Below are 16,913 nucleotides of genomic sequence, written 5' to 3' on the forward strand. Positions count from 1 at the left end.
CCTTGACTGATTTTGGCAGCGGCAATCCAGCCGCAGAATGAGCCTGCTGAATCGTGTTACAGATCCAGCGAGCAATAGTTTGCTTAGAAGCAGGAGCACCAAGCTTGTTGGAAGCATACAGGATAAACAAAGATTCTTTTTTCCTGACCCTAGCCGTTCTGGTTACATAAACCTTCAAAGCCCTGACCACATCAAGTAACTCGGAATCCTCCAAGTCAGTAGTAGCCACAGGCACCACAATAGGTTGGTTTATATGAAAGGATGAAACCACTTTTGGCAGAAATTGTGGACGGGTCCGCAATTCTGTTCTATCCGCATGGAAAACCAGATAGGGGCTTTTATGTGACAAAGCCGCTAATTCTGACACACGCCTAGCCGAAGCCAATGCTAGTAGCATGACCACCTTCCAAGTGAGATAGTTTAATTCCACCGTTTTGAGTGGTTCAAACCAGTGGGATTTCAGGAAACTCAACACCACGTTAAGATCCCAAGGTGCCACCGGGGGCACAAAAGGGGGCTGAATACGCAGCACTCCCTTCACAAACGTCTGAACTTCAGGTAGAGAAGCCAGCTCTTTTTGAAAGAAAATGGATAGGGCCGAAATCTGGACCTTAATGGAACCCAATTTTAGGCCCAAAGTCACTCCTGACTGTAGGAAGTGAAGGAAACGGCCCAGCTGGAATACCTCCGTAGGGGCATTCCTGGCCTCACACCAAGCAACATATTTTCGCCATATACGGTGATAATGTTGAGCTGTCACGTCCTTCCTAGCCTTTATCAGCGTAGGAATGACCTCATCTGGAATGCCTTTTTCCGCTAGGATCCGGCGTTCAACCGCCATGCCGTCAAACGCAGCCGCGGTAAGTCTTGGAACAGACAGGGCCCTTGTTGCAACAAGTCCTGTCTTAGAGGAAGAGGCCACGGGTCCTCTGTGAGCATTTCTTGCAGATCTGGATACCAAGTCCTTCTTGGCCAATCCGGAACAATGAGTATTGTTCACACTCCTCTTTTTCTTAGGATTCTCAACACCTTGGGTATGAGAGGAAGAGGAGGAAATACATAGTCCAACTGGAACACCCACGGTGTCACCAGGGCGTCTACAGCTATCGCCTGAGGGTCTCTTGACCTGGCGCTATACCTCTGTAGTTTCTTGTTGAGGCGGGATGCCATCATGTCCACCTGTGGCAGTTCCCACCGACTTGCAAGCTGTGCAAAGACTTCTTGATGAAGTCCCCACTCCCCCGGGTGGAGGTCGTGCCTGCTGAGGAAGTCTGCTTCCCAGTTGTCCACTCCCGGGATGAACACTGCTGACAGTGCGCTTACATGATTCTCCGCCCAGCAAAGAATTCTGGTGGCTTCCGCCATCGCCACCCTGCTCCTTGTGCAGCCTTGTCGGTTTACATGAGCCACAGCGGTGATGTTGTCTGACTGAATCAGAACAGGTTGACCGCGAAGCAGGGCCTCTGCTTGACGTAGGGTGTTGTAAATGGCCCTTAGTTCCAGGATGTTGATGTGAAGGCAAGTCTCCTGACTTGACCACAGACTTTGGAAATTTCTTCCCTGTGTGACTGCTCCCCACCCTCGGAGGCTTGCATCCGTGGTCACCAGGACCCAGTCCTGAATGCCGAATCTGCGGCCCACGAGAAGGTGAGCACTCTGCAGCCACCACAGGAGAGACACCCTGGCCCTGGGGGATAGGGTGATTAACCGATGCATCTGAAGATGTGATCCGGACCATTTGTCCAGTAAGTCCCATTGAAAGGTCCTCGCATGGAACCTGCCGAAGGGAATGGCCTCGTACGATGCCACCATCTTTCCCAGGACTCGAGTGCAGTGATGCACTGACACCTGTTATGGTTTTAATAGGTCCTTGACCAGTGTCATGAGTTCCTGAACCTTCTCTATCGGGAGATAAACCCTTTTCTGGCCTGTGTCCAGAATCATGCCCAGGAAGGGCAGACGAGTCGTAGGAACCAGCTGCGACTTTGGAATATTTAGAATCCAGCCGTGTTGCCGTAACACTTCCAGAGAACGTGCTACGCTGATCAGCAACTGTTCTCTTGACCTCGCTTTTATGAGGAGATCGTCCAAGTATGGGATAATTGTGACCCCTTGCTTCCGCAGGAGTACCATCATTTCCGCCATTACCTTGGTAAATATTCTCGGAGCCGTGGAGAGACCAAATGGCAACGTCTGAAATTGGTAATGACAATCCTGTACCACAAATCTGAGGTACGCCTGATGAGGTGGATAAATGGGGACATGAAGGTATGCATCCTTTATGTCCAGAGACACCATAAAATCCCCCCCCTTCCAGGCTTGCAATGACCGCTCTCAGCGATTCCATCTTGAACCGGAACCTTTTTAGGTACACGTTCAGGGATTTTAAATTCAATATGGGTCTGACCGAACCGTCTGGTTTCGGTACCACAAACATGGTCGAATAATAACCCTTTCCTTGTTGAAGGAGGGGAACCTTGACCACCACCTGTTGAAGATACAATTTGTGAATTGCAGTCAACACTATTTCCCTCTCTAAGGGGGAAGCTGGCAGGGACGACTTGAGGTATCGGTGAGGGGGCATCTCTTCGAATTCCAGCTTGTATCCCTGAGACACAACATCTATTGCCCAGGGATCCAACTGCGAGTGAACCCACTTGTGGCTGAAATTTCGGAGACGCGCCCCCACCGGGCCTAGCTCCGCCTGTGGAGCCCCAGCGTCATGAGGTGGATTTAGTGGAAGCCGGGGAGGACTTCTGTTCCTGGGAACTAGCTGTGTTGTGCAGCTTCTTTCCTCTGCCCCTGCCTCTGGCAAGAAAGGACGCACCTCGGACTTTCTTGTTTTTCTGTGATCGAAAGGACTGCATTTGGTAATACGGTGCTTTCTTAGGTTGTGAGGAAACATATGGCAAAACATTTGACTTCCCAGCCGTAGCTGTGGAGACCAGGTCCGAGAGACCCTCCCCAAAACAATTCCTCACCCTTGTAAGGTAAAACCTCCATGTGCCTTTTTGAGTCGGCATCACCTGTCCATTGCCGAGTCCACAGGACCCTTCTGGCAGAAATCGACATAGCATTTATTCTAGAACCTAGTAGGCTAATGTCTCTCTGAGCATCTCTCATATAAAGGACAGCGTCTTTAATATGCCCCAGGGTCATTAATATAGTATCCTTGTCTAAGGTATCAAGTTCCTCAGATAAGGTATCCGTCCATGCTGCTACAGTACTACACACCCAAGCCGACGTGATTGCCGGCCTCAGTAAGGTACCTGAATGTGTATAAATGGACTTCAGGGTAACCTCCTGTTTGCGATCCGCAGCATCTTTGAGGGTAGCCGTATCCTGTGACGGCAGGGCCACCTTCTTGGATAAGCGTGTCAAAGCTTTGTCCACCCTAGGGGAGGATTCCCAGTGTAACCTGTCCGTTGGCGGGAAAGGATACGCCATAAGAATCTTTTTGGAAATCTGCAGTTTTTTTATCTGGCGATTCCCAAGCCTTTTCACATAACTCATTGAGCTCGTGTGAGGGGGGAAAAGTTACCTGCGGCTTCTTTTCCCCATACATATGAACCCTCCTGTCAGGGACTGGGGTTTCTTCTGTGATGTGCAACACATCCTTAATAGCTATAATCATATAATGGATGGATTTAGCCAATTTTGGCTGTAACTTTGCATCATCGTAATCGACACTGGAGTCAGAATCCATGTCTGTATCCGTGTCAATAATTTGGGATAGTGGGCGCTTCTGAGACCCTGTCAGTCTCTGCGACATAGGATCAGGCACGGGTTGAGACCCTGACTGTCCTGAGGTTTCAACTTTGTCTAACCTTTTATGCAAGGAATTAACATTATCATTTAAAACCTTCCACATATCCATCCAATCAGGTGTCGGTGCCGTCGGCAGAGACACCACATTCATTTGCTCCCGCTCTGCTTCCACATAGCCTTCCTCATCAGACATGTCGACACAAGCGTACCGACACACCACACACACAAAACTGTCTTTTTGAAGACAGTTCCCCCACAAGGCCCTTTGGTGAGACAGAGAGAGAGTATGCCAGCACACACCCCAGCGCTATATAACACAGGAATAACACAGTAACTTAATGTTAACCCAGTAGCTGCTGTATTTGTGTTTTTAGCGCCTAATTATGTGCCCCCCCCCCCTCTCTTTTTACCCTTTTTCTACCGTGATCTGTAGGGGAGAGCCTGGGGAGCTTCTTCTCAGCGGAGCTGTGGAGAAAAAATGGCGCTGGTGAGTGCTGAGGGAGAAGCCCCGCCCCCCTCAACGGCGGGCTTCTGTCCCGCTAAAATACATATCTTTTTGGCGGGGGCTCATACATATATACAGTGCCCAACTGTATATATGAGTACTTTTGCCAACAGAGGTCCATATGCTGCCCAGGGCGCCCCCCCCTGCGCCCTTACAGTGACCGGAGTATGTGAGGTGTGTGTGGGAGCAATGGCGCACAGCTGCAGTGCTGTGCGTTACCTCATGTGAAGAACGGAGTCTTCTGCCGCCGATTTCGAAGTCTTCTTGCTTCTCATGCTCACCCGGCTTCTGTCTTCCGGCTCTGCGAGGGGGACGGCGGCGCGGCTCTGGGATCAGACGGCGAGGGTGAGATCCTGTGTACGATCCCTCTGGAGCTAATGGTGTCCAGTAGCCTAAGAAGCAGGACCTAGCTTCAGAGAGTAGGGCTGCTTCTCTCCCCTCTGTCCCACGTAGCAGAGAGCCTGTTGCCAGCAGAGCTCCCTGAAAGTAAAAAACCTAACAAAATACTTTCTTACAGCAAGCTCAGGAGAGCTCACTAAACAGCACCCAGCTCGTCCGGGCACAGATTCAAACTGAGGTCTGGAGGAGGGACATAGAGGGAGGAGCCAGAGCACACCAGAATCTAAATTCTTTCTTAAAGTGCCCATGTCTCCTGCGGAGCCCGTCTATTCCCCATGGTCCTTACGGAGTCCCCAGCATCCACTAGGACGTTAGAGAAATCAGGGGCCTGATTCAGAGATGTAAGCAAACCCGACAACTTACATACATCTCTGATTGTATGAGATCTGCACACGTGCAGATATTGTTTCTACGAGATCACATGAAGCGACTAATACCACGATTGACATGCTGCAGCCGTTTGGGGGCTTGCATGGGGCCGCGATTGGCAGTGTTCTCGAAAAAGTGGGCACGTCTTTTCGAGGTGTGCAGAGGCCAGTGTTGGCTTCTTCTGATCCAGCTCCACTGGCCCCAGCAGCGTACAAACATCGGCTGCCATGAGTAACCCGAGGGTTATTCAGATGACCGATGTTCACACAGAAGATACCATGCTGCATTTTCCAGACGCAGTAGCAGATCACAAAAGCATGCCGTGGTGTCTTTCTACTGACGACGACTCCTGCTGTATTAGCATATTTTAGCTGTGTGGTAGAATACACAGTGTGTCTGATTCTGATCTGCAGGATGGATCTTGCAATGTTTAGCAAACTGTGCATGCGTCTGAGCCTGCATATGCAAAATGGAACAAATAGTCAATTCTGCTATGTATGGACCTCCAGAAGCGCTGATCCGCTGAAGTATTGCGCACTAGCGTGAGGCCGTCCTGGTCCTGTGTTCAGAGTAGTCAGATTTTCCCTTTTAAAGCCATCTTTAAACACTGCAGGAGACCTGATTACAGGCTAGTCTGATGTTAATTGTTTTGTTTCCAACTGTATGTAAGGGTGTGTACACACGGTGAGATTTTTTCTTCCGATTCTGACTATATAGTCAGAATCGGAAGAAAAGTTAGTGCAGATCGCAAGGTGACAGTCACCTTGCGATCCCGATTCGATGCGCGGTCGGCATCGAAAGAAAAGATAGTCAAAATTGACTTGCCTGCACAGTCTATCTCTATAAAAGAGATAGTCAAAATTGACACTTAGCCAAAATCGCACATAGCCAGTATCGCCAGCACACTCATTATGTTGCGATACTGACTATGTGCCAACCCGGCCCGTCGCATAGTGAGAATCGGGCATAGCCCGAATCTCACCATGTGTACACACCCAGTGCTCAGTGCGCTTTTTCTCCCACAACCAATCTAGTGTGTCATGTGTACACACCCTAAGATTTATGGCTTTTTTTTGGCACAAATATTTACATGATTATTCTCAGTAAATGTATCATAAGCTATACTCAAACAGGATCCTGCAGGTTGCTAGAAATTATAAACAATTGCAGAAGGCTTTATTGCATTACATGCCCTACCCAAACCTTCCAGGTACACAGACCTGTCTGCCCCAAATGCAGCAGATCCATGAGGATTCAAAGTATTTTTGGGAATAGTTAACCGATACACTGCCATGATCATAGGAGCGGAGGCACCAGGAGTGAGAAGCTTCTGAACAATTGGTGTCTCAGGCATGGAGCCCCCTTGTAACTAATTGAAAATAATTAAGAAAACGTTGGGGGGTCATTCCGAGTTGATCGCTAGCTGCATTCGTTCGCTGTGCAGTGATGAGGCAAAAAAAAGGCACTTCTGCGCATGCGGCGCACTGCGCACGCACGTCGTACAACTGCAACGAACGATGTAGTTTCACACAAGGTCTAGCGAAGCTTTTCAGTCACACTGCTGGCCGCAGAGTGATCGACAGGAAGAGGGCGTTTCTGGGTGTCAACTGACCGTTTTCAGGGTGTGTTCGGAAAAACGCAGGCATGCCAGGAAAAATAAGATTTTACTCACCGGTAAATCTATTTCTCGTAGTCCGTAGTGGATGCTGGGAACTCCGAAAAGGACCATGGGGAATAGCGGCTCCGCAGGAGACTGGGCACAACTAAAGAAAGCTTTAGGTCACCTGGTGTGCACTGGCTCCTCCCACTATGACCCTCCTCCAAGCCTCAGTTAGGATACTGTGCCCGGAAGAGCTGACACAATAAGGAAGGATTTTGAATCCCGGGTAAGACTCATACCAGCCACACCAATCACACCGTATAACTCGTGATACTATACCCAGTTAACAGTATGAAAACACTGAGCCTCTCAACAGATGGCTCAACAAGAACCCTTTTGTTAACAATAACTATGTACAAGTATTGCAGACAATCCGCACTTGGGATGGGCGCCCAGCATCCACTACGGACTACGAGAAATAGATTTACCGGTGAGTAAAATCTTATTTTCTCTAACGTCCTAGTGGATGCTGGGAACTCCGAAAGGACCATGGGGATTATACCAAAGCTCCCAAACGGGCGGGAGAGTGCGGATGACTCTGCAGCACCGAATGAGAGAACTCAAGGTCCTCCTCAGCCAGGGTATCAAATTTGTAGAATTTTGCAAATGTGTTTGCCCCTGACCAAGTAGCAGCTCGGCAAAGTTGTAAAGCCGAGACCCCTCGGGCAGCCGCCCAAGATGAGCCCACCTTCCTTGTGGAATGGGCTTTTACAGATTTAGGATGCGGCAGTCCAGCCGCAGAATGCGCCAGCTGAATTGTGCTACAAATCCAGCGATCAATAGTCTGCTTAGAAGCAGGAGCACCTATTTTGTTGGGTGCATACAGGATAAAAAGCGAGTCAGTTTTCCTGACTCCAGCCGTCCTGGAAACATAAATTTTCAAGGCCCTGACTACGTCCAGTAACTTGGAATCCTCCAAGTCCCTAGTAGCCGCAGGCACCACAATAGGTTGGTTCAAGTGAAAAGCTGATACCACCTTAGGGAGAAACTGGGGACGAGTCCTCAATTCCGCCCTATCCATATGGAAAATCAGATAAGGGCTTTTAACATGACAAAACCGCCATTTCTGACACACGCCTGGCCGAAGCCAAGGCCAATAACATGACCACTTTCCACGTGACATATTTTAGATCCACGGTTTTAAGTGGTTCAAACCAATGTGATTTGAAGAAACTCAACACCACGTTGAGATCCCAAGGTGCCACTGGAAGCACAAAAGGGGGCTGAATATGCAGCACTCCCTTTACAAAAGTCTGAACTTCAGGCAGTGAAGCCAGTTCTTTCTGAAAGAAAATCGACAGAGCCGAAATCTGGACCTTAATGGAACCCAATTTTAGGCCCATAGTCACTCCTGACTGTAGGAAATGCAGAAATCGACCCAGCTGAAATTCCTCCGTTGGGGCCTTCCTGGCCTCACACCACGCAACATATTTTCGCCAAATACGGTGATAATGGTTTGCGGTTACTTCTTTCCTAGCTTTAATCAGCGTAGGAATGACTTCCTCCGGAATGCCCTTTTCCTTTAGGATCCGGTGTTCAACCGCCATGCCGTCAAACGCAGTCGCGGTAAGTCTTGGAACAGACAGGGCCCCTGCTGTAGCAGATCCTGTCTGAGCGGTAGAGGCCATGGGTCCTCTGATATCATTTCTTGAAGTTCTGGGTACCAAGCTCTTCTTGGCCAATCCGGAACCACGAGTATCGTTCTTACTCCTCGCCTTCTTATTATTCTCAGTACCTTTGGTATGAGAGGCAAAGGGGGGGAACACATAAACCGACTGGTACACCCACGGTGTCACTAGAGCGTCCACAGCTATTGCCTAAGGGTCTCTTGACCTGGCGCAATATTTATCTAGTTTTTTGTTTAAGCGGGACGCTATCATGTCCACCTGTGGCCTTTCCCAACGGTTTACCATCAGTTGGAAGACTTCTGGATGAAGTCCCCACTCTCCCGGGTGTAGATCGTGTCTGCTGAGGAAGTCTGCTTCCCAGTTATCCACTCCCGGAATGAACACTGCTGACAGTGCTAACACGTGATTTTCCGCCCATCGGAGAATCCTTGTGGCTTCTGCCATCGCCATCCTGCTTCTTGTGCCGCCCTGTCGGTTTACATGGGCGACTGCCGTGATGTTGTCTGATTGGATCAGTACCGGCTGGTTTTGAAGCAGAGGCCTTACCTGACTCAGGGCATTGTAAATGGCCCTCAGTTCCAGAATATTTATGTGTAGGGAAGTCTCCTGACTTGACCAAAGTCCCTGGAAGTTTCTTCCCTGTGTGACTGCCCCCAGCCTCAAAGGCTGGCATCCGTGGTCACCAGGACCCAGTCCTGTATGCCGAACCTGCGGCCCTCTTGAAGATGGGCACTCTGCAGCCACCACAGTAGCGATACCCTGGTCCTTGGAGACAGGGTTATCAGCCGATGCATCTGAAGATGCGATCCGGACCACTTGTCCAACAGGTCCCACTGAAAAGTTCTTGCATGGAACCTGCCGAATGGGATTGCTTCGTAGGAAGCTACCATTTTTCCCAGGACTCGCGTGCAATGATGCACCGATACCTGTTTCGGCTTCAGGAGGTCTCTGACTAGAGATGACAGCTCCTTGGCTTTCTCCTCCGGGAGAAACACTTTTTTCTGGTCTGTGTCCAGAACCATCCCCAGGAACAGTAGACGTGTCGTAGGAACCAGCTGTGACTTTGGAATGTTTAGAATCCAACCGTGCTGTTGTAGCACTTTCTGAGATAGTGCTACCCCGACTAACAACTGCTCCTTGGACCTCGCCTTTATAAGGAGATCGTCCAAGTACGGGATAATTAAAACTCCCTTTTTTCGAAGGAGTATCATCATTTCGGCCATTACCTTGGTAAACACCCTCGGTGCCGTGTACAGTCCAAACGGCAGTGTCTGGACTTGGTAATGGCAATCCTGTACCACAAATCTGAGGTACTCCTGGTGAGGATGGTAAATGGGGACATTCAGGTAAGCATCCTTGATGTCCAGGGATACCATGTAATCCCCCTCGTCCAGGCTTGCAATAACCGCCCTGAGCGATTCCATCTTGAACTTGAATTTTTTATGTACGTGTTCAAGGATTTTAAATATAAAATGGGTCACACCGAACCGTGCGGTTTCGGTACCCCAAACAGTGTGGAATAGTAACCCCGTCCTTGTTGAAGTAGGGGCACCTTGACTATCACCTGCTGGGAATACAGCTTGTGAATTGCCTCTAACACAGCCTCCCTGCCTGAGGGAGTTGTCGGCAAGGCAGATTTGAGGAAACGGCGGGGGGAAGACATCTCGAATTCCAGCTTGTACCCCTGAGATACTACTTGAAGGAAACAGGGATCCACCTGTGCACCGACCACGCTGCAGCAGCACGATCTGCAGGTCTCAGTCTAGTACCCGAGTGTGTAAATACAGACTTCAGGATAGCCTCCTGCTTTTTATCAACAGGTACCTTCGAAGTGGCCGTATCCTAAGACGGCAGTGCCACCTTTTTTGACAACCGCGTGAGCGCCTTATCCACCCTAGGGGATATCTCCCAGCGTAACTTATCCTCTGGCGGGAAAGGGTACGCCATCAGTAACTGTTTAGAAATTACCAGTTTCTTATCGGGGGAACCCACGCTTTTTCACACACTTCATTCACTCATCTGATGGGGGAACAAAACACTGCCTGCTTTTTCTCCCCAAACATAAAACCCATTTTTAGAGGAACTTGGGTTAATGTCAGAAATGTGTAACACATTTTTTATTGCCGGGATCAAGTCACGGATGTTCCTAGTGGATTGTGTATATGTCTCAACCTTGTCGACACTGGAGTCAGACTCCGTGTCGACATCTGTGTCTGCCATCTGAGGGAGCGGGCGTTTTTGAGCCCCTGATGGCCTTTGAGACGCCTGGGCAGGCGCGGGCTGAGAAGCCGGCTGTCCCACAGCTGTTACGTCATCCAGCCTTTTATGTAAGGAGTTGACACTGTCGGTTAATACCTTCCACCTATCCATCCACTCTGGTGTCGGCCCCACAGGGGGCGACATCACATTTATCGGCATCTGCTCCGTCACCACATAAGCCTTCTCATCAAACATGTCGACACAACCGTACCGACACACCGCACACACACAGGGAATGCTCTGACTGAGGACAGGACCCCACAAAGTCCTTTGGGGAGACAGAGAGAGAGTATGCCAGCACACACCAGAGCGCTATATAATGTGGGGATTAACACTATAACTGAGTGAATTTTCCCCAATAGCTGCTTGTATATACAATATTGCGCCTAAATTTAGTGCCCCCCCTCTCTTTTTAACCCTTTGAGCCTGAAAACTACAGGGGAGAGCCTGGGGAGCTGTCTTCCAGCTGCACTGTGAAGAGAAAATGGCGCTAGTGTGCTGAGGGAGAAGCCCCGCCCCTTTTTCAACTGACTTTCTCCCGCTTTTTCTGGAATACTGGCAGGGGTAATTTTACATCTATATAGCCTCTAGGACTATATATGATGTAAATTTGCCAGCCAAGGTGTCATATATTGCCCTCAGGGCGCCCCCCCCCAGCGCCCTGCACCCTCAGTGACCGGAGTGTGAGGTGTGCATGAGGAGCAATGGCGCACAGCTGCAGTGCTGTGCGCTACCTTGGTGAAGACTGATTTCTTCTGCCGCCGATTTTCCGGACCTCTTCTTGCTTCTGGCTCTGTAAGGAGGACGGCGGCGCGGCTCCGGGACCGAACACCAAGGACGGGCCTGCGGTCGATCCCTCTGGAGCTAATGGTGTCCAGTAGCCTAAGAAGCCCAAGCTAGCTGCAAGCAGGTAGGTTCGCTTCTTCTCCCCTTAGTCCCTCGGTGCAGTGAGCCTGTTGCCAGCAGGTCTCACTGTAAAATAAAAAACCTAACATATACTTTCTTTCTAGAAGCTCAGGAGAGCCCCTAGTGTGCATCCAGCATCAGCCGGGCACAAAGATCTAACTGAGGCTTGGAGGAGGGTCATAGTGGGAGGAGCCAGTGCACACCAGGTGACCTAAAGCTTTCTTTAGTTGTGCCCAGTCTCCTGCGGAGCCGCTATTCCCCATGGTCCTTTCGGAGTTCCCAGCATCCACTAGGACGTTAGAGAAAACGCAGGCGTGGCTGGGCGAATGCAGGGCATGTTTGTGACGTCAAAACAGGAACTGAACAGTCTGCAGTGATCGCAAGCGCCGAGTAGGTTTTGAGCTACCCTAAAACTGCAAAAAGTTTGCCGCCGCTCTGCGATCCCTTCGTTCGCACTTCTGCTAAGCTAAAATACACTCCCAGTGGGAGGCGGCATAGCGTTTGCACGGCTGCAAAAAACTGCTAGCGGGCGAGCTACTCGGAATGACCCCCGTTATTCCTATACGTATATAGCAAATAGTGGTAGGTGGCAGCTTCTACTAAATGCCATGGGTACGTTCCAATTGATCAGCAGCACTAAATACCACTCTCAGCTAAAATGTGACTGACACAAGAGCAACAACATTAGGGTGGTGATTCAATTGTTCTGGGTAACCCCCCCTCCCCTGCTGGGCGTCTATTCGAATAGGTGCCCAACAGAGCAATTCAATAGTTGCTCCATTCAGGTGTCCATTAGTATAGACAAGTCCAAACACCTCTAAAGCAGTGGTTAGGGGACCGCTAAACCACAGACTTTGCATACATTTCTTCCGGCACCTAAGGAGGCTGCAAGAAGTGCGTCTCCTGCAGCTAACGGGCACCCAAACGGAGCAACAATTGAATTGCTCTGTCGGGTGCCCAATACTTTAGACACCCGGCAGGGTGCCATATATAATTGAATCAACCTTTATAACTAACATACAGCAACACAGAAAAGTGTGTGGGGGGGGGGGAAGGGGGGAGACATACCAAAAAAACAAACAAACAAGTAAGAATGCCACGTCGTTAACAGACCCAACACCTTAAAATATTATTTGCTCTCTATCTATAGGTCTTGCTCTGTTCTCCTGCTGAGCAGCACTGTTCTTCAATGTGCTTAAATGACTTCTACAGAGAAGCGGAAGCAAGGGAATTGTTTGAAAGCAATATGGGGCCTATTCTACTAAATAATACATCTGCATATATATCTTCGATGTAGAGATCTTCAATGGCGGGATGCTGGGGGTCTGTCACATGATCGACGGGATATATTATGTATTCCAATAAAACACGCATGTAACTTTTATACTCCCCTCCGTTAAAAAACATAAAAGGCTGCACAAATTTATCGAGCACAATTTCAGTTAAATCTTAACATAGCAGTAATGAAGTGTACAGTACAAGGCAACTAAGAAAGTACATTTATATTATATCTTTATGTCAGTGGTGTGTCATTGTTAAAGAAACGATTCAGAAAAAGTTACAAACTGGCAAATCTGAATGTAGTATAGACCTCAACAGGCGTTCAAGCTGGGCATTGATCTATATATACAGCGATCATTGGACTTTCCGCTACAAATGTACATCAAGTTTATTCAGAATCAGCTTTATTGGCCAGGTATACTTGCGTATACTAGGAATTTGTCTTCAGTTTGCTATACAACAGCCAAGTAGGTAACAGATAAGCAGGTGGGGGGGGGGGGGGGGGGGGGGGGGGTTGTTAAGTAAAGTCACACAGATAGGTATACTGTAGGGACACCAGTGAGTTACATGTACGTCTAGTCAGTCAATGTTCAGCAGGCGGACCGCTTGGGGAAAGCAACATTTGAGGCTTCTGGTGGAGCTAGTGGGGACGGCCCTGTAACGCCTGCCTGCAGGAAGCAAGTTAAACATGCTGTGGCCGGGGTGTAGCTGGTCTTTTACTATCTTCATTGCCCGCTTTTTAGCTCTGGACAGGTACAGGTCCTGAACTGAGGGAAGGTCGGCCCCGCTTATCTTCTCTGCGGTTCTGACCACCTTTTGGAGCCGCATCTGTCCCTCGCGCTGGCGGAGCTGTACCATACCAGTATCGAGGAGCACAGTACGGACTCCACAATCGTGGAGTAGAAGAGGAGCAGAAGCTTCTGTGGGATGTTGAACTGCCTTAGGAAGAACAACCTCTGCTGCGCTTTCCCGGCAGTGGCGTCAGCGTTGGACCCTAATTTAAGGTCCGGTGGGGGGAAGGGGGGGGGGGGCGACAAGTAAAGTCAGACAGATAGGTATATTCAGTGTGTAAGTACCCTCGCACATATTTATTCCATCGCTTGAGATGAAAAGCTAAATCCTTTGGAGGACAATTATTGTGATCCGCAGATGATAACCAAACACACCAGAAAAGCTAGAGAGTCACACGCAGCCTCTTCTGCCGGCTCCGAGTGACATCCAAATTACCGATTTAGAAGGCCAAGATTAATGAATGAATAGGGTGTGGACACATTGCATTGTGTATGGGGTGGCTTCATTTATTTTGCGTTGTCCGAAGGATCGCACACCCAGGCTTCTCTCACACTTTCACCTACGCTACAGAGCAACACTGTTTTGCAGAAAAGTCACACTCATAAGCGATTTTCACATTGTGGTAGACTGCCACAATCAGCAGAAGTTTCAGCATTCTTCAGAGGATTTAATAGTGATCGGCTAAACACAATGAGAAGCCTAATTATAATGCTGATGGCAATATTAGTACAGACCATAAACAACGTCAGATTGCTGCGTTTTTGGCCTGATGCTGGTTTACAACACTGTACTGTAAATGTGATATATTGATCACTACTTCTAGTCTACTCAATGCGTGGGCAGATGTTTACCCGCACATAAGGAAATGTCATTTTACCAGCAACACCAATAGTAACTGGTCACCCCAGCCACATACTTATTAAAACATTTCTACCAGAGGCTTTGACCATCCTCGTTAGTCCCAGAAACCACTGACCTAACTCACTCCTTGTTAATTGCTAAAAACACAGGTCCTCACATGCCAATACACCCCCCTCCCCCTTCACTGAGGGCACCGGCTCCTCACACACCCATAGCCCCCCCCATCCCTGGGGGAACCAGCTCCTCACACACCCATAGCCCCCCATCCCTGGGGGCACCGGCTCCTCACACACCCATAGCCCCCCCCCCCCCCCCATCCCTGGGGGAACCGGCTCCTCACACACCCATAGCCCCCCCATCCCTGGGGGCGCCAGCTCCTCACACACCAATATCCCCCCATCCCTGGGGGAACCGGCTCCTCACACACCCATAGCCCCCCATCCCTGGAGGAACCGGCTCCTCACACACCCATAGCCCCCCATCCCTGGAGGAACCGGCTCCTCACACACCCATAGCCCCCCCATCCCTGGGGGCACCAGCTCCTCACACACCCATATCCCCCCATCCTTGGGGGAACCAGCTCCTCACACACCCATAGCCCCCCCATCCCTGGGGGAACCGGCTCCTCACACACCCATAGCCCCCCCATCCCTGGGGGCACCAGCTCCTCACACAACCATAGCCCCCCATTCTTGGGGGCACCAGCTCCACATACACCCAAAGCCCCCTACTCCTGAGGGCACCAGCTGCACAGTGACAGAATGATGTAATGGAGCCCTGGAATGTGCATGCTGCAAAACCCCATGCACTGACAGTGATACAGGGACACAGGCTACCCCATGCACCAATGATCAGTCTCCCTCAGATCCCTGTCTTATCCCCTCCCCCACAACATCCCGATTTGTAATCTGTCTCGCAAGTATACGTTTCCCAGATAGATCCCCGCTCTGTATAGACCCAGCTCCTTCCCCCGACAGCTCCGCCCGTGTAACCGGACACATGATCCCACCCTACCCCACCGGTTCCCACTCACATGCAAGAGCCTCCCCCCGGGTCATCCCCGGCCTCCTGTCGTTTATCCACCTCATGTGCACCCACAGCCTCACCTAGCCGGGACCAGCCTCTGTCGGACACCCAGCCGCGCAATGTCCTGAGGGATAGCGGCTCCAATAACCGCCGCAGCCGTTCCACCTCCACCGACTGCCCACACAGGAAGTGCTTCGCTGTGCCTGGCGTCACTTCCGCCGCCCAGGTGCTGGGCGGTGCGGGCGCTATGACAACGCACATAGGGCTTGGCCTGGCCGGTCACATGTTGCTGTGCTGCACAGCCTCAGACATTCGGAGACTACCAGTCCCGGCATGCTTTCCGGCAGGCAGCTGTCACTCAGCTTACTGCTCTGGTTCTGAGGGGCAGCCGCATGTGTCAGCATGCCCTCCCTGTTAGAGGCAGCCAACAGGGCATGCTGAGACTTATAGTGTGCCTACCACTTTTGTGTCTGCATTCTGGTTTCAGAGTGGCAGGGTATGCTGGCATGGGTTCTTCTAGCTGAGAGATAGTTAATGTACAGCTTACACCATGGTATATCACAGCATCAATTCTTCTAGGTACACTTGCACACAGTGTTTGAAGGAACTCAGCAGGGCGGCTGTTCCAGACATCTTGGAGAACTAACCACAGATCTCCTGTGGATGTAGGCTTGCTCAAATCCTTCTGTCTCTTCATGTAATCCCAGACAGACTTGATGATGTTGCGATCAGGCTCTGTGGGAGTCATATAATCACTTCCAGGACTCCTTGTTCTTCTTTATGCTGAAGATAGTTCTTAATGTCATTGGCTGTATGTTTGGTGATGGTACTGCATGACAGGTAAGTACCTGACTGTATTTCTCAGCATTGAGGACACCATTAATCCTGACCAAATCCCCAACTCCATTTGCTGAAATGCTGCCCCAAACTTTCAAGGAACCTCCAACATGCGTCACTTGCCTGCAGACACTCATTACTGTACCGCTCTCCAGCCATTCGGCGAACAAACTACCTTCTGTTACAGCCAAATATTTCACGTAATGGGGGATATTCAATTTGGCCCGGGGTGCCGGGTGATAAGTATCGGCTGGTGGGGGCTATTTAATTGGCCCCGATAAGCCGGCGCGTGCCGCGGCTTATCAGGGGTTTTGCTTCACCTGCCTCCGGCAGGCGAAGCAAAATGCCCGATAACAGCCCCGTTTTCAACTGAAAACGGGGCTGTTTCACCCGAAAACACACAGGTTTCACTGAACCTGTGTGTTTTCGGGTGTAAGAGGACTTGTTACCGGCCGAGCAAATTAAATAGCCCGACCGCAGCACCCGAAGAAACATCGGGGGTTTTTACTGCCGATGTCTCTTCGGGCCAAATTGAATATCCCCCTTTGACTCATCAGTCCAGAGCACCTGCTGCCATTTTCTGCACCCCAGTTCCTGTTTTCGTGCATAGTTCAGCCTCTTG

At 50.1% G+C, this 16,913-nt stretch overlaps 1 protein-coding gene across 3 annotated transcripts in view; it reads right to left on the minus strand.

Moving 5' to 3' along the window:
• Positions 1-15,721, minus strand: part of ARIH2 (ariadne RBR E3 ubiquitin protein ligase 2) — a 92,801-nt gene extending 77,080 nt beyond the window's left edge. Inside the window, exon 1 of one of the 3 annotated variants that reach the window (XM_063941136.1) lies at positions 15,535-15,721. The gene's annotated coding sequence lies outside the window, so the exon portion shown is untranslated. Of the gene's footprint in view, positions 1-15,461; positions 15,486-15,534 lie in introns of those variants that run through there. The other 2 variants (XM_063941138.1, XM_063941137.1) reach the window with 2 other exon arrangements.
• Between the last annotated feature and the right edge of the window lie 1,192 nt (positions 15,722-16,913).

This window comes from Pseudophryne corroboree, chromosome 9, assembly GCF_028390025.1.
Source record: "Pseudophryne corroboree isolate aPseCor3 chromosome 9, aPseCor3.hap2, whole genome shotgun sequence".
NCBI lineage: Eukaryota > Metazoa > Chordata > Amphibia > Anura > Myobatrachidae > Pseudophryne > Pseudophryne corroboree.